Source organism: Pogoniulus pusillus, chromosome 25 (genome assembly GCF_015220805.1).
Source record: "Pogoniulus pusillus isolate bPogPus1 chromosome 25, bPogPus1.pri, whole genome shotgun sequence".
Lineage (NCBI taxonomy): Eukaryota > Metazoa > Chordata > Aves > Piciformes > Lybiidae > Pogoniulus > Pogoniulus pusillus.
This window is the reverse complement of record NC_087288.1, coordinates 14,052,973-14,070,856: the sequence shown is the minus strand read 5'-3', so window position 1 is coordinate 14,070,856 and position 17,884 is coordinate 14,052,973. Positions and strand designations below refer to the sequence as shown.

Genomic DNA, 17,884 nt, shown 5'->3' with positions numbered 1-17,884 from the left:
AATAGCAGAAGGATTCTGTTTGGTTGCCAGTTGACTGAATCCTTCCTTCTACTTCCTTGCATTACTCTTTTCAAGGACTTTCCAGGCCTGTTTGCTCATTTGATGAACAGAAACTTGCCTCTTTCTTTTTAATACTGGAAAATATTGTAAGATGGGAATGATTCAGACTAATGAGATGGATGCAAAACTATTTTAAAGCAAGTCTGATGAGGATTTAATCCTATTTTAATCAAATACTACCTTAACCAGCCAAAAATAAGCTTTTATCATTCATTCTGAATCAAATGTATTCTAATGTCAGCACTATTTCTCAGCAAGCGTGTTGTATCCTCCGTGCAATACTACAACAGGGTGTTTTTGGGCATAGAATCATAGAATCAACCAGGTTGGAAGAGACCTCCAAGATCATCCAGTCCAACCTAGCACCCAGCCCTAGCCAGTCAACTAGACCATGGTACTAGGTGCCTCATCCAGTCTTTTCTTCAACACCTCCAGGGATGGCGACTCCACCACCTCCCTGGGCAACCCACTCAAATGCCAGTCACTCTCTCTGTGAAGAACTTCCTCCTAGCATCCAGCCTAGACCTCCCCTGGCACAACTTGAGACTATGTCCCCTTGTTGTGTTGCTGGTTGCCTGGCAGAAGAGATCAACCCCTACCTTGCTACAGCCTCCCTTCAGGTAGTTGTAGAATGTAGACAGCAATGAGGTCTCCCCTGAGCCTTCTCTTCTCCAGGCTAAACACCCCCAGCTCCCTCAGCCTCTCCTCACAGGGCTGTGTTCTAGGCCCCTCACCAGCTTCATCACCCTTCTCTGGACACATTCCAGTATCTCAACATCTCTCTTGAATTGAGGAACTGGACACAGTACAGTGTTGACTTTCTCCACAAACAGTGTGATCTGAAATGTAAAGAGGCAGGATTACCGCAGCACTTCCCATCACACAGAAGCACAAGCCAGTGCCCTGTTCCTTGACACTCAAACATGGCCTGCTGTTGGCAAGCTGTGGGCTTTAGTAGGCCAAGACTGTGGGAAACTTCTCAGCTTTTTAGTCTTTCTTCTTCTGTAAAGCCTGTTATGCAGGCAAGTAGAGCTTCTAAATGTGGTCGTTTTTAATTCCTGTCCCTGGAGCCTAACTGACAGATTGGGAGTGTGGAGGATGGGAGTGGGCTGAAAAAAGGAGCTGAAAACACAGGATGTATACATACACTAAAATGGAGCAAAACAAAAATAAATGAACTGAGGTGAACACAGAGGAGATCTGTTTTAGGGCCACTCTTAATGCCTCTTTTTGATGGCTTTAAAAGATACTATTTATGTCTCCTTTGAACCAAGTTTACACAAACTCCTTAGTCAGCAATTCTAGCTGTAGAGAATGGAGATAAACTGTTGATATATTTTTGTTCTGAACAGTCCTGTTTTCATTGCAAACTTTAAACAAAAATAAATAGGTGTGCCATGTACTTTTGTACACACAGTTTGTGTTAGCTACTTCTGCTCAGAAGCTCATTGGCATTGATGTAGCCCAGCGTAATTTGTTTATCAAAGACATCTGAATTGTTTTTTCTTAGGTGTAAACTTGGAACTTCCTTTCAAAGTGTTATTGTGGATTCCTGTTTTTGTAGCAAGTGTCAAAAGATAGTCGTTGACAGAGTAGTTTTCTGACTTGAGAATGCAGGTGAACGTTGGTATGTTTTATTGACTCACTTTGCTCTCCATGTGGGTTTTTACAGGTCATAGTCAAAATAAAACTTGTGCTTGATCCATGTTGGCCATTTAAATTTTCTTACAAAACCCTGCTTATGAGAGAATTTTTGGATGCTTGACTCTTTTGGAGGAAAAACACTGATTTTTCCCAATTTCTGTCAAACTCTTTGTGGTTTTCTCTCCTTCCCCCATCATCATATTTACTTTGTCTTGAAAATCAGTCAACCTGATTTTTTCTTTTATAAATAGAAGAGAACAAAAGCTTTGAGAAGAGGCATTTATAGTTTGATTTTTGACTGCTGAACTACTATGACTGAAAGAAGGATTGCATCCTACATGGAGATGTACTTCATGTGTGTAATAGTAACATAGTGTACCAAGCAGTGTCTGGAAAATGAAGAGAAAACTGTTCCTTCAATGCATACATGCATTGTTGCATGTCACCTGTGTGTGTTCATACCTGGAGATAGCAATGTAGTCTAATGAAAAGAGCAAGAGACTGGGGGTCTGGAGGTGGGTTGCATTCTAGCTCTTCCTTAGTCTGCACAATTATGTAAAATACTTTGAGATATCTGGATGAAAAGTGTTATAAAAGAGCTAAGTGTTACTTAAGCCTACTTAGACAGACAGTGGGCTTTAGTTTGTGTTATTTTCTGCATTGTGTGTCGCATGCAAACCACAAGGAGAGCCTTTTGTTCTTGCTCTCTGGGTGTTCATCCTCTTATTCCAGTTTAATCACGTTATTGGGTGGTAGAGCATACAGCAGCTACTGGTGCAACAAGGAGGTGCATAAATAGCAAACATGCTGAATTATGATCACCAACTAGTTTGTTTTGTTTGTTTGTTGTTGTTTTTATGTTTCTGGAAGAGCACTGGTCCTCTCAGTGTGTGACTGTGGGGAGATGACATATACACAGTGTCCCGTGATTGTCCATCTAACTGGTATTTCTTCAGTGTCTTGCATTGCACTCCCTATTCTGTGCTGCTAAAAAGCCACTCTAGTCTTCTCTAAACAGCAACGAGGGACTAATGGGTGGCTTTTGACCCCCGCCATCAATAGAACTGTACTTCTGGATTTATTAATCTATGTGACACTTAAAAACATAACCTCTAGGGCAGGACTTCAAAACAGCCACCATCTGAGAAGAATCTTCTCTGCTGCACCATGTAATGGCTGTACTAGGCCCCTCTTGTCTGCAGGACTGTGCACAGAAAGACCTGTATAGCAGCAGTTCTAGCAGCACATGCTGCCCAGATACTCATTTTACTCTTTCCTCTGCGTGAGGACAGCAGGCTGGATTTCTCCACATTGGAATATAATAGCTCACTTAGTACAAGAAACATCCAATGTAGCTGGAGATCCTTGCTCTAAGAACATGTCTGTAACAGCAAGTGAAGATTTCTAGAAGTGGCTCACTATCTTGGAAAAGTTGCATGTGTTGTGTTAAAGGAAGTCTCTGAGCCACAAATACGTGGCTATCAGGAAGAGCAGTCTGGAGAACTGTCACTATATGCCTGCCTCAGGACCTTCACTAAGCAGCTGTTGTCCCAAACAGGCCTATACATATGAGTGGCCCTTTGGTTTCACCTGCTGTGACCATTGCTCTAGATACAGCAGAACACAGATCACCACTTGTATGTATGTGTGTGTATGCATGTAGATAATATCTTAGTGGACACTCACTGTGGCTTATATACAGTGGGGACATTAACTGCAGCTCTTTGTAATCCACTTTTGACAGGTACTTTTTGACTTTTCTGGCAGTGTATGAAAATGCTGTCATACTTTGTGCTTAAGAGTCTAGCAAGTTCAACAAGCTTGTTTCTCTCTTGTTGCTCTGTGGGTTTCTTCTTTAGCAAGAACTTGAACTCCTGCAATTCAGGCCCTGTATTATTTGTAATCCAATGTGCATGGTCACCAGAATTAAATTTGCATTGTTATCATTATTTTGTTCAGTTTACTTCTTGCCTAATTCACAGCTGTAAAAATAAGGCTAGGCTGTGACTAAAAGAGATGATCCAAAACTGTAGTTGAACAAGTAGTCTCCTTTTGCATCATAAATGGTGTCTGAATCCTCAGAGTTTCAGTGTCTGAGAGGAGATAACATCTCTGGTATGGAATGTGAATGTTGCCTTTGTGAAATGGCAGAATATGATGTTATCCTGTGACACAGGGATTTCACCTCCTCGTTTTTAAGGGACTGTCCCACCTCTGAAACTTAGGACCTTCTTAACAATATTTACTTAATTTAAACCCCATGTCATCTCCAGAATATCCTTGTCTAGAGTTTCTGGAAAGCCTATAGGAGCTTGGTGCTTGATAATTTTCTTTTTTTTTTAATCAAGCACCTGCTTTCTTTGCCTAGCTCAGTTATGTAGCAAGGTTGTTTTTACAGTATTAAGAAGTGAGCAATATATTCCATATGCCACCAAGCTTTGTAGAGAATCCTGCTGATGACAGTTTCACAGCTGCTGAGAAATAGGCCAAGCTTTCCCTATAAAGTGACAGTAAGGAAAAGAATATCAGTTCCATTGGGATTTGCCATACGTTCTCCCCGACTTCATCCCTCTGAAAGGAAAGTGCTAGCACTTCCAAACTATGTTAACAGCAAATGGTGGCACAAACCAATTTCTGTGGCAAAGCCATTTGGTCAGGAAGTATCAAAAAAGGTTTTGAAATTGTGAAAATGAATTCTTGGCTTCAGGGCTACCAGCAGCCTACTAGGAATGAGACATGAAGCAACAATTTAACAAACCCAAGAGCTTGTATAACCCTGAAAGAAATTACTTTGGTTGAACAATTTAGAAGTTAAAACCTTAACATATGTAGGGTCTGGGCTTCAAAAGTGTTCTTCATATTACAGGTGTTACAAAACTCAGGTTCTTAGTATCTGGACACCAATTGCTTGACCAACTACCAAGAAAGCAGCCCTTAAAATATGCAGAATGACCTCCAGCTGAGACAAGCTTAATATAGCTCCTAGTGGCCTAGTCAGGTGGAACCTTCCCTTTTGGCTCAGCTGATTTGCTGCCCACAGACCATGAAAGTCCCAGGGCTCTGCTTACATACAGGAACACAAAATTAATGTGGAAGCAGCACAGGCCATGCTGCTGATGGGTTATGTCTAGTAAGTTGTGTGTGTCCGGGAGCTGCTGGACACAGCAGGTTCCTTTGGTGATTTCTAGATCTGGCCAAATGTGCCTCTTTGGAGAGCACTTGGAGAAATACAGCAGGTTTTCTTTTTAGAAGTGCACCATAGATGTCTATGTGTGCCCTAACTCTGAAGTAATCAGCAAAGAGTTTTTCCCTCCAGCGTTTCTACTGCAAGTCTTAGCTGTGCCTATAGTGCCATACGTTGGAAATGGTTTGAGAGAACTTCCCATAGATGTGGGACAGAAACAATGCTTGCCACGATGTCTTGTTTTATCTATTCTGTAACAAACATGTACCAAATGATATGGTAATGTCATGTCACCAGAAACAGAGCAGATGGAAGTATCTTTCCACATACTGACTCACGTTACTCTGATGAAAGGAATTTGTTTCTCTCCTTCTGTCAAGCCTGCTAGCCTCTGGCAAAAGATGCAACCCTCAGCAAGGAGAACTTTACCAATAGTGTTAAGTGACCATCTGATTTAAATATATTATCACTGACCTGTTTGGAGTAGCCAGGCCTCTTAGTTCTGTTTGTGTAAGGTAAATTAAACCAAGTAGTGTTGTTCCAGCTTGAGGAGACCCTGGGCAATGAACCCTTGCAGAAGTAAGCTTTTATGAGGAATCCTTCAAAGATTAGGAGGCTAGTCCTAATAAAAGAAGTGCCAGGTCTCTGGTCAGCACTTTCCTGTACAAAAGTGGCACACACACACACTAGTTGTAAGTGCTCTGTGAGCTACCAAAAATGTGGTTTGCAAGCTGCCGGTGAAATCCTGACCAATAACTCCAGATGTGCTGTGAGCAACGGAATAGCAGAGATCCTCCCTGTTTCTGTTTGTTGTGAGTGATGTTTTGAGTTGATGAGAGCACAGTTCTTGGGTTGAAAACACGTGAAACCAAAGTCAAAAGGGAGTCAGTATAATCATTAACTGACTCACCTTCTGGATGTGACAAGTAATGAACCAGTCTAAACTTGCCTGGAGCTTTCTTTGGGACAATACCCACAGGGGAAACCATCTTACGCTCAAGTGAACCGTTATCAAATGGGCCCTCTCTTTTCCCCAAATGCCAGCTCTTTTCTGTCTTGTCTCTAACCACCTGAGGACATATAACTGCTGATCTCAGCATCCCAGCCAACATTTGCATCTTGGGACTTGAGTACGTGGTAGTAAAATCCCCAACACAGCCTTTTTTAACAAAAAATGCATATGCTTTTTTTCTTACTAGCCTGCTCCTAGACCAGGGGAACGTTTTATCTGCTCGCGTTGGGATTTTCGCGTTTGCAAACCTCTTTAACCAGCATTTGGCTCTTTCCACTTCCTTACTTTGATTTGGATGACTGCCTGAAGCACCTGCTAATGGCCCGAAGCGTTTAAGCCGAAATCTGCAGTTCTCGTCCCGCACGCACTCAGACTGTTCGTTACCTGCCTTCTGGAGCACCTGCTACATGGTTTGGGCTTGAAAGTCTGTTCTGTGTCTGCTGACGGCAGCCCTCCTCACAGCGCTGCCTCGCTTCAGCTTTGTCCTGCTCTCTTTCCTGCTCACCACAGCCTATACTTCAGCTTGGCCTTCGAGGTAACATCGATGCTGTCTTGCTTGTTCTAATGCTTGAGTGAAGAAGGGTGTTTCCCTCGGTACCTGGGAACGAAGGTGATACAAAGGTAAATCAGTCATTGTGAGCACCCATAGCATTCACGATCAGACTTTATTTACTTTTTAAAAGGATTTAAAGGGAAATTGTGACTTGGGAGAACTTGCTGAAATCAGCTTCTAAGTCAGTGGTGACTGGTGATTGGATGTGCAGGGAAGGTAGGAAATGGCATTTCCACTTGAAGGAGAAGGGCCAAGAAAAGTTCAAGAGAGCCTCTAAGTACCCCTCCCTTTCTTCTGCTCTTACTGCCTTTTGAGGATCTTTGTAGACTTTTCTGTGTGGGCACTTCTGATGCCTAAAGGGAGGTTGATAGAGAAGGTTTTTAGAATTAGCTTTATAGGCTGCATGTTATACACTGCCCTGACGAGGGGCAACCCTAATGAAGGTTTTTCAAGGTAACAACTTCCAGCAGAGAATCTTCTTCCAATTCTGCCTCGAGAAGCATCCCCCTATGTGCCCAGGCTGGAAACTGGGACTTGCCTGCACCAGCGACATCTGCTCTTGCAGGACTGGGCAGGGCAAGGGCTGATTATTTTTCCTTCACGCTTTCTTTTGGTTGACTCAAAATAACCCTAATTAATTTTGTGGAGAGTTTAGTTTGCTTCCATGATGGGATTGCTCTTTGTGCAGATCTCTTGCATGCTATATTTAGGTATGGTTTTTGGAACACCATGTGACCCGAATCAGATAACTTCTGAACTACTAATCATGGCTTTGACACTGATTCCCTCCACGGCATTGGGGCGTTTTATGCTTGTTTTCTTACATGCAAAATAAAAACAGATATACCCATCTGCCTTGTGGAAGCTGCTGCCAGGGTCAACAAATATTTAAGACCTTGATTTAAGCTAAATTTCATTTTGTTATTTCTACCGCAGTCATAGCTTTATTCTTTCGTACATGTTTAACTTCAGAAAATGATTCTTTGCCATCTTAGTTTTTCTTAATGAAAGACCATTTAAAAAAGGAAACAGAGAGAAAAAAACAACCCTAAATAACCTCACTTTACTGTCCCACACAAACTTTCTTCCTTTATCAATCCATGTAGATTAAAAGCCCAAAACACTGACCTGAACTATTTCCCCTTGTGTTGGCTATTTCCCTTTTCTTAACAAGGGAAGTTAGCTATCTGCTTGTTTTTTTCCTGATTCTTCAAGTTATGCAGCCTGACTTGTGTCCTGTCATCATCCACTGCTTGAAGCCACTCAAGCCCTGGAGGAAGCCAAGCTCCGTTTTGGCTTCACATCTAGCATGGCTGGGTTTGGAGCCTGTCATCCATTTCAAGCCATCATCTCTTTGTTGCACGTGTCCATAATTTGTTTTCTGTGTCTTTGTTGCTTCTGCAGGGAGTTGTGGCACTGGCATTTCTTTGAGCTTCATCTTTTTTTGTTCTCACACCTTAAAGCCTTTGGATAAGCACCTGGATCGAGAGACCTTTTTGGCCTTCAGTAGTTGAAAAGGAGCTTGATTTGACCAGGTGGTTAGATAAAGAATAGGAGAAATTATGGAGCAGTGGACAGAGAGAAGGAGACTCCTTCCCTGCTGCAAGGCAAATTTATTAAGTTTAGTTATAAAGAATGGCTTTTTAGTTTTCTTTTTTCCCCTTTTTTATTTATTTTTCTTCATATTCCTTCAGCTTTAAATCCTCTGCCCAAATCCTATTCTCTCCCTTCTACAATAACAGTTAAAAGCAAAATAATACACATAACAAAAATCAGCTTTGAGGAAAAAGCAGCTATTTCATTATCTGCCAAAGACTGCAGTGTGTGTCTGTCAGAGAGAAAAAACACATTCTTCTATTTGAATCTCTGAAATGTAACTGCACCAGACTATTTGGGGAAAATTTGTTTGAAGATGTATTACGTTCCACGATCAAATGGAAAAAATGGCACCTGTCATCATATTTAGAAAACAGCTGGGTAACATGGCCAAGTGCCACAGTCTCTTTTCACATGGCCTTTATGCTGAAACCATCCAAGCTCCATTCTCAGCAACTGGAGAAACCCTGTGCCTTTAAATGGTTACAGAAACATCTACTTAGGGGCCAGCTCTCGTTGCAGCAAAGCCTGCTTCTGATGCTTCTAATTAGCAGTTAATGGATTATACTTTACTTTTATAACCAACCCAGCAGGCACTCTTCTATAGTATTTTTTTCAGCTATTTTTGGTAGAAGATATATTCAATTGTGCAGCTCTTCATGCTTTCATTTCAGCATGCAGAAAATATTAGAAATAAATCTCAGAGATTATTTTAGTTCTCAAATGCATAATTTAAGTCTGATTAAGCATTTCCTAAATGTGTTTTCTTTTATCTAGCATCTTAAAAAAAACCCAAACCCTGTAATGGGTTAATTGCCCTATCTGATCTTGACTTTGATGCAAAGTCTCCTAAATACAAAGATATTGTTAAAATATTTATGCCCTCAGTGAAAAGCTTTTGGGTTGGATGGGGTTTTTATTAACTTTCAAACACAGCTCCAATATATAGTAATTTAGGAAGAAAATGTTCCAGAGGAACACAGTGCAGGTACATGCAAAAGCATAGGTGCTTCAGAAGTTAGGTGGGCTTGTAGAAACTGATAAATACTTATGTTGAGTGAGAAGAGTAATGAGATTAGTGGCATTAAAAATCTGCAGTGCTGTGTGTCTGTGTGCACATGTATATAGCAGATATGCACACACAGCGTGTGTCAGAGTACATGTTCAAAGCTGTGCATGTGCACATATATCTATGTTTAATAAATAAGTCATTTTACCTAGATTTTAATTGGAGGATTATAATATTTCCTCTTCTGGGAATTAATTTTGATGTCAGTTTCCAGGAGGAAACCTAGCTGACTGAGCCTGCTTTTGAACCTTCTTTGAACCAGGCCACCCTTCCAGTAGGGCAAAGTCTAACATTGGTTAGACTGGAACAGGAGGGGGAGCTCTCACTGCACCAGCCAGGAAAGGGGAGAGCGAGGTACTCGAGCCAAGGAAAAGTCGGGGAGCAACCTCCAGCTGCAGGTGAGATGTGTCCTCCCTCTGCTTCCACTTACTGTGTCCAGTTCTGGGCTCCTCAATTCAAGAGAGATGTTGAGATACTGGAAGGTGTCCACAGGAGGGCGCCAAAGCTGGTGAGGGGCCTGGAGCACAGCCCTGTGAGGAAAGGCCGAGGGAGCTGGGGGGGTGCGGCCTGCAGAAGAGGAGGCTCAGGGCAGAACTCATTGCTGTCTGCAACTACCTGAAGGGAGGCTGTAGCCAGGTGGGGTTGGCCTCTTCTCCCAGACAACCAGCAACAGAACAAGGGGACACAGGCTCAAGTTGCACCAGGGAAGGTCTAGTCTGAATGTTAGGAGAAAGTTCTCCACAGAGAGAGTGACTGGCATTCGAGTGGCTGCCCAGGGAGGTGGCGGAGTCACCATCCCTGGAGGTGTTCAAGAAAAGATCGGATGAGGTGCTTGGTGCCATGGTCTAGTTGATTGGAGAGGGCTGGGTGATAGGTTTGACTGACTGATCTCGGAGGTCTCTTCTCTGATTCTGCTGTGGTCTCTTCACCTAAGTGGAAAACTAGGCTTCTCCATCCCATACTTGCATCAGTAATGCAAAAGATAAAGGTTTGGCTCAAGTGATAAGCAATTCCGAGTTATATCCATGGCTTGCAGCAAGGGAAGTGCCACCTGCAAGGCTCCCAGTTTGAAAGCACATTTGTATTCTCATCCTGATGCAGCACCGTACTTGTTAACTCCAAGACAGGCACTAAACTGGTACAGTTGTGTTTGTGGAAGGTAGCGAGTTCCAAAATGCTGTCCAGAAAAAAATATGGAAACTGCTATTTTGGTACAGCAAATACTATAAAGAAAAAGCAGGGAAGAAAAAGGAAGGGCTTAGTAGTGGTTGTTACATGAAATAGCTCTCTCTGTCTGACAGGCCAAGGGCAACCTCTGTCATGGTTTTTGAGGAGGACGAGTTTGAGCTTTTCCTCTGTCATGGTGAAGAGGGAGGAGGAAGCTGTCTGTGGAGAAGCTGAAGAGCTGTTGTTCCTTTTCTTCTCACTGCACCTGCCTGTGCTTCAGGTGGGCAGTAGAGGGATGTCTGCTGGACAGGATCAATCCCACTTTGGTGCTGGAGCAAGTCCTTACTATTTTATCCATTTCCCATTGATTTTTCAGGACCATGCAGGAAGAAGACTGCTGCTTGCTTGAGGTGAGGCTGCAGTCAGGTTTCTCTGAAATAGTTTCTTTTTTGTTCACTTGTAATCAGTCAGAGCTATTCTACTCCACCAGGAGTACTGCTTCCAGTTCTGGAGCCTCTGTTACAAGAGGGATGTGGACATGCTGGAGTGTGTCCAGAGAAGGGCCACGAGGATGATCAGAGGCCTGGAGAAGTTCTCCTATGAGGGCAGAGTTGGGGCTGTGCAGTCTGGAGAAGAGGAGGCTCCCAGGTGACCTTCTTGTGGCCTTCCAGTATCTGAAAGAGGCCTACAAAAAAGCTGGGGAGGGACTTTTTAGGCTCTCAGGGAGTGACAGGACTGGTGGGAATGGAGCAAAGCTGGAGATGGGGAGAGTCAGGCTGGACGTGTGGAGGAAGTTCTTTGCCACTAGAGTGGTGAGAGCCTGGAATGGGTTGCCCAGGGAGGTGGTTGAGGCCCGGTCCCTGGAGGTGTTTAAGGCCAGGCGGGATGAGGCTGTGGGCAGCCTGATCTAGGGTAGGGTGTCCCTGGGCATGGCAGGGAGGTTGGAACTAGATGATCCTTGTGGCCCCTCCCAACCGTGGCTGCTTCTGTGATTCTGTAATGTGTTGAGATGTGCTGTTATATTTCCCTTAAGAAATAATGTCAAGACTAAGAGATTCCAGCATTAGCCTTTATTTTCTTTTCCCTAAAAAGAGAAACACCTTCCCTGGAGTCTGGTAAAAGCTTTGCTTTTTCCTAGAGCTTCTGCAGAGGTAAAGTCCTATTTCTTCAGTAGGGGAGGTTATGAGAGAACTTTATGCAGAAGAGTAAGGCTTCAAGGAGAGTTTGGTTTGAGTTCTCAGAAGATCAGCGTGGGAAGTTCCCCACTCTGTTGGCAGGCAGGACAGGTTCAGAATTTTTGGGAACATAATTCTTTTTCCCCCTCATCTTTTTAATTATATGACATGCAGAAGACCTGTGCATAGAGTATTTTTAGATAGCATATTCATATATTCAGTGTCATAGTATGATAGCAAATTAAAATTCTTATTGAATACTTCTTTTCTTAAAGAAATGTACTGTAAGTCATAGTGGAAAGTTTGATGAAGAGCAGTATGTCACTCTGGACAGAAATTCTGCTCTCGTGACTAAAACATCACTAGTTGCTCTCATTTAGGTGAACCCTTTTGGAAGTTCTTTTTTTAAAGCTAAAGGATTTGACTTCTAATTTTAACTCTTGTAATTTATAATTAGAAACATTTCCAAACTTGTTTACAAACACCTGCACTTGACAGCATGCCTGCAATTTTAGAATGACTCCCTTGTCACTTCCAATGGGGGTTGAGAGGCCATCTGAGTTCTTTGTGTTTCTACAGTTACTTTCAGGGTGCTAGAACAAAAGTGTAGTTTTAAAAGTGAGGTTTCAAATGTGATGTTTTGTGCGGGGATTCCATGCATCTAATCAGCAAATAGATCTCATTGACTAGTTGTGGATTATTGTCAGAAGGATTGTTAGGTCATGATCATTTGGAACAAGACTCAAACTGGCACCTAAAGGAGAAATTCCAAGAACTAATTTTAGCAGTTTGGTCTCTCAGTTGGAGAAGATGGTTTACAGGTTTTCTGTATGTATCTCTTCTTCAGATGTGCTGCTTTCTTGACAGCTGTCCTTCAGAAGTTATTCAGAAAGAGTTTTAAATGACTTTTGAATAAATCATTGTTTTTTTCATCCAAGTTAGAAGTAAATTGCTGAACATGCAGTGAAGCAACAGAGCATGGTTCTCTTCCAGCCTGAGTGGGATGTGTGTGTGCACTGTAAAAGTCTGTATCCAACTTGTTTGCTATAGGATGAATCTCATACTGTGTTACTCATTGGTCAACTATATAATCACATTATAGGTAATCAAAATACTTTATTGGAAAAAAAAAGGCCTTTGGCTCTTTCATATACTCTCAACACCTGATATTTAGCTGTGACACATAGGTTAACAATATTACTTATCAATTTCTAATACTATAGGAAACCATATCCTTGCTAAAAATTGATGGGCAGGAAGAACCCTCCAAATATTCTTCATGGGTATGGCTGAAGCAGAGGTAGTCAACGCAGACTTAAGCAGTAGTGGCATGAAATGTCCTACTGGTTGCTTTAAGCTCTCATTGTTACTAATTAGTGTGCAAAACACTGGTAACAAGACCAGCCCATTTGGTTGTTGTGTCCTCTACTGGGAGCCGTGTTAAAAATTAGAGAAACTCCAATACAGGAGGGAATAAGGAGGCCATGAAGCAAAATGTTTTTTAATTTTCTGCTGTTTTGCTGTCAAAAATAGCATGAACCTGGATCCAGATGAAAAATCTGTGGTAGTGTCAAAGGATTGTGTCCTCAGAGGTGCTTACCCTCTATCTATTTCACTGAGAGTTATGGGTGGAATTAGGCACCCAAATACCTTTGTATATGCATGTTCTTGGAAGTTAAACCTGTAGTCTGCAGTCTGTATCTTGTGCTTGACCCCTCTGCAAAGCACAGAGCACGTGCTCATTGGGGGACTCTTCCAAAACAATTGCTTTTAAGTAAACAGATAAATAAGCTGATGCAGTCCAATGTACAGGTCTGAAGAATTATTTTTTCCATCTGTAAAACAGCTGTGCCTCATATTTCTGAATTCCTTTAAAGCCCTGTGATTTTAACAAGCATTCAGTTTCTGTAGTGAAAAATGGCATTAAAAAAAACCCAACTTTTAAGACAAGTGGGCTAGCCAAAATTATGATGTTATTTAGTCTACTGTATAATTTCTTAGCAAGTATGGCTGCAGTTAATAAATGTTGTGTCGGAACTATATTAAGCTGTTACCATCTTTGAAAATAGCTTCAAACACAGTTTACCAGCTCCAGTGTTGTCAGGATCCCAGTTGATCAGAGTTAGAAATACCTAACATTTAAAAATTTGCTCAAGATTCAATTTGACCATAGAAATTAGACTCAAATGGAATTTAATGCCACTTCTTGCTTAACTGGAAACTTCTGGTTTATTGTGAATTGTATCTAGAGATAGAGGTCTTCCTCATCTGATGTACTAAGGGAAATGTTGCTGCATAGCAGCTTTTTAATTTTCCCTCTATTCCTTTTGGTTTATGCCTGTTCTGCGCCCACTTTCACAGGTGTTAATATGTAGAAATGTCTCCTCAAGGTTAGAGGAGGCTCAAATGCAAGAACTATGTAGAAAGAGCCATCTATCCAGCAAATGCATGAGAACATGCGGAAACCTCTTTGATGTCAGAAGTGTCAAGTGACTGCTAGAGGCACGTGAGAACTAAGGAAAGCCACCATGGAGTATTTGTAGAGTTATCTAACCTGCACAAGCCCTACCAGGTCTTTGGTGTGAATCTTTGGGTGAAGCAGAGTGTATGTTGTCTACATGAAGTGAACCATTCTCAGGATAACCTGCATGGCTTGTATATAGAAACAGCATGGGAAAATCTCACTTTTGGTGCATTTAAAGGGGTACTTTCTTCCTCAGAAAAGTGGAAATAAAGATAAATGAAGGAGCTATAGAAAGAAGGCAAAAGGGTTTCAGAGTTCTGCTTTACTTCTTGCGTTAACTCCTGCTTTGCTTCTTACATTAGCTCCTGTTTCAGGTAAAATTGTTACTCCTTGCAAAAACTCCCATGTTATGATTGAACAGTTTGAGCCACAGATGCACAGTATACCAGCATGATTTAAGAATTGAATTCATATCCAGGTAGCAGAGCACATGAAGATACATCATATACCATGAGAGGGGAAACTCGTTGTCTGGTTACAGTTAGAAATTAGCCATGGCTGTAAGGTGACTGCTTGTATATTGCCAAAAGGACTTAAAGTAGGTTCCCAACCCATGAAGTCCCAGCATTAAAGTTAGAGCTGCATCCCCCAGGCTGGAACACATTGCAGATCCCTGAGATGCCAATCGTTTGCCTGTTTCTCCCATGGTACGTAGCTGTAAGCCAGTAAAAGTCCATAAATAGACATAAAACATGCATTTTCCATAGAAGTAAGGGAGATAGAGGACTGTGACTATTACTGGGGCCTAGAGCAAATTATCTGTAGCTTAATTTTTTTGCAGTTTCTTGTTACTGGTGCATATGCTTTACATAAGCAGCTGCTTGGTATTTCTGAAGTAATCCAAGGCTATAAAAATATCTGGTTTTCCTTTTTAAAGAAACTGTAACGTGCCACTTGTACTCTAGTTGAAGAGACCTTGAGCAAATCTGTATGAAGTAAAACTGCTTCAGCATAGCCTGCATTGGTTCAGGGGACAGTTAATGATACATTTATTTTCGTGACCTGTCTGCCAAGTATTTGTACACTAATTGGGTCCTATTTTGAGGGCAGAGCATGTGAGCTTGTAAGAAGTCCCATATACAAGATGGGAAGGGCAAGGGGAGTTTTGTCCCTCGTGAGTACAAACCCCATCTTCTTTATGTAGCACCACCTGAATGTGAGCATTATTTCTACGTAGCATATGAATCCCTTGGCTCATACAGAGGCACTTCTTGAGTTGGCTTGTGGAATACCTGTAGCCAGCTAAGGCACTTGTGAGTATAGAGCACTGGGGAAGAAACTGAACTGACTCAAAAGCACAGTCATATTTTTTTAACTTTCTGTGATGTCTTTTGCAATATAGTAGAAAATTACCTTTATGACTAGTGGCAGGACCAGTTGTGTAAGTAGTCCGGCCATGGTGCTGGTTGGTTTCGCACTTTTCACTTGAACCTCTCTGCGATGCAGGTCTTGGAGGAGTGAGTTCCTGGTACAGTCTCTGCCTGACTCCTTGGTAAGTCATTTGACTCTATCTTTCTGTACAGTCCTTTTCCAAACTGCTGTGCAAAAATACGTAATTTTTTCATAGACTGCTTTAAAAAAGAGCTGCTAATCAATTTTTCTTATTATTTTATGCCCTGTGATTTTTACACCACCCCCACCAGCTGGTTAATCATGCAAAAGCTGAACACTTCATTAGCCAGAACATGTTTGCCCATGGGCATTTCTGTAGTAAATTAGTTCTTTCTATTTATACAGGTAAGTCATGGCCAAAAGTCTTTAAGGTGCCAAAGGTAAGGGTTCGAATTAATTCTTTATCTGAGTTTTCGAGAGAACTGGGTTTAACTTTGCACACTGTTGATTTAAAATTACTGTTGAATTAAAGGAAGTGTGGGTGAAAGCTTTCTCAGGCTGTTCTGAAATACATTTGTCTTTCTAAATCTCAAATTTGGCCTTTGTAGCACAGCCTGCCTTAAAAAAACCCAACACACTCATAACACATCTACCTCTCTCTATATATGTATTTGTACAGTACCTACATGCAGAGACTCTGGTTGTTTGAGTGGCATGTGGCATATTGACTAATGTTTTTCCCTTTTTTTACTCTGCCTTTTAAACTATTAATTGGAAACATGTGGTTCGTAGAAGCTTTTTTCCCTCAAATCAAATGGTGCCCTCTGAAAGCCTAGTTTAGCTCGACAATGAATTTAGCTTTCAGGCTTTGGCCGTTGCAATATTGTTTGAATGCCACCATTTCCTGCAATCAATGTAATTTTATATCTACTTGGAATAGAAAGTCAAGATGGTGATTGCCTTAATTTAACTCAGTGTTGTATTCATTAAGGAGCTGATCCTGAATTCCTTTCAGATCAAAGTCTGTCTTGATTTCACTTGAACCTTTTGGCGCACAAGGTGTGTGGTAGCCTTCTAAAATGTTGTCATTGTGACTGGTGAATAAAAACTAAATGTGCTGCTAAATTTAGGCTGTTGCTCATGTCAGCTTCCTTTTCTAAATGACGGTAAGTGCATTCCATAAATAGTATGCCTCTTATGTTGTCATATCTCTTTGGCTTGCTTTGCAGTATTTTACAGGATATTTGCAAATGAATTTTGTGTTCAGTAGGCAGGGGATGAAAATAACACTACTCATTGGGACTCCATTAACCCAGAGCTAATGACGAACCATTTCAAGGGTTGGATGAGTGTAATTCAGATTAGCCTGCGTGCCAGGCTGCTCTGCTTCTGCTCAGGCTCACGCCGAGCCATGCTCTCACTGCGGTCTGGAGGGACAGAGCTCTCTGCAATACAGCTGTCATCCCAGCACGGACTTTTTTTGGTTAAGTTTTCTGTGCTTCAGTTCCCCTTTCAGAAGGTAGGAGAGAAGAGTGAGTGAGAGTGTGTGTATCTGTGTGTGTGTGTGTGCGCGCGCGTAGATAGGTGACAGCGATCTTGACCTCCATAGTCAAGTGTTTTGAGATGTAATGAAATACTCTATGAACACTGTACTTGTGCTTGCTGCTTGATAGCATTGTTACTTGTAGAAAAGGGTACTGCATGGTGACAGTAAAGGTGGTCCAGACTGGCCCTTAATTAATTTTATTTTGAAAATCTATATTAGTGACTGTCATGAGGGCACCTGGGCACTTTACATCAATAAAACAATCAATTTAAAAAATGTGTAGACCAGAACTCGGTGTTCACTAACAAAACTCCTCTTCTCTGTTATGACTAAAGGTCAGTCCAAGGCTGGCCAAGCAAGCAGGACTTGCATTTCTGTGCCTCGGTGCTTGCCAGACGTGGCTCTGGCGGAACACCACTGGCAGTAGCTTCCAGATGCCCATGGTCCCCGCAGAGAACACCTCACTGCTGGCCAATGACTTGTTTAACCCCCTGCAAGTCTCAAATCGGTTTCAGGATCAATGGAAAAGGTGAAGCAAGAGTAGTTTGGAGGCCAGTCCCAATTGAAAATGTGGCTTTACCCATTGTGAGCAGCCCATTAAAGTGCAGGAAAGAGAGAGTTGGTGGAGGGAGGATGAAAGGGACCTTTTTCTGAAGAGCAGGCTAGGGGTCTCTTAACCAAAGAAAGTTTTATTGATGATAAGTGTCGCATTTTGCAAGCTTAGCAAATTCTCTAGGAATATAATGTTTCCCAGCTTTTTTCTTAACATGTGTTAATATTTTATGATGCTTGTGCATTAAAGGCTGGTTCCTACAAGGCTGTAAGTGAGTTTGGGCTGCTAAATTGCCTTCACGGACTTCTGAAAAAACCACTGCCGGTCACTACAGATTAGCTAAATTCTCGATCTCTTTTAACATGCTGATAATATAAAATCAGGTTGTTTTGGGGTTTCATGCAGGAAGTGAGCATATGCAATTGAATTAAATGCTGCTGCAAGGCTATGTTTCAGTTATTTGTATTAG

The 17,884-nt window shown here is 41.8% G+C and overlaps 1 protein-coding gene across 4 annotated transcripts in view; it reads left to right on the top strand.

Annotated features, from left to right (window-relative positions):
• ESRRG (estrogen related receptor gamma) overlaps positions 1-17,884 on the top strand; it is a 414,670-nt gene that overhangs the window by 19,927 nt on the left and 376,859 nt on the right. Inside the window, exon 2 of one of the 4 annotated variants that reach the window (XM_064164516.1) lies at positions 15,431-15,476. The exons of the other annotated variants lie outside the window; for them this stretch is intronic. The gene's annotated coding sequence lies outside the window, so the exon portion shown is untranslated. The remainder of the gene's footprint in view (positions 1-15,430; positions 15,477-17,884) is intronic. 4 annotated transcript variants of the gene reach the window in all.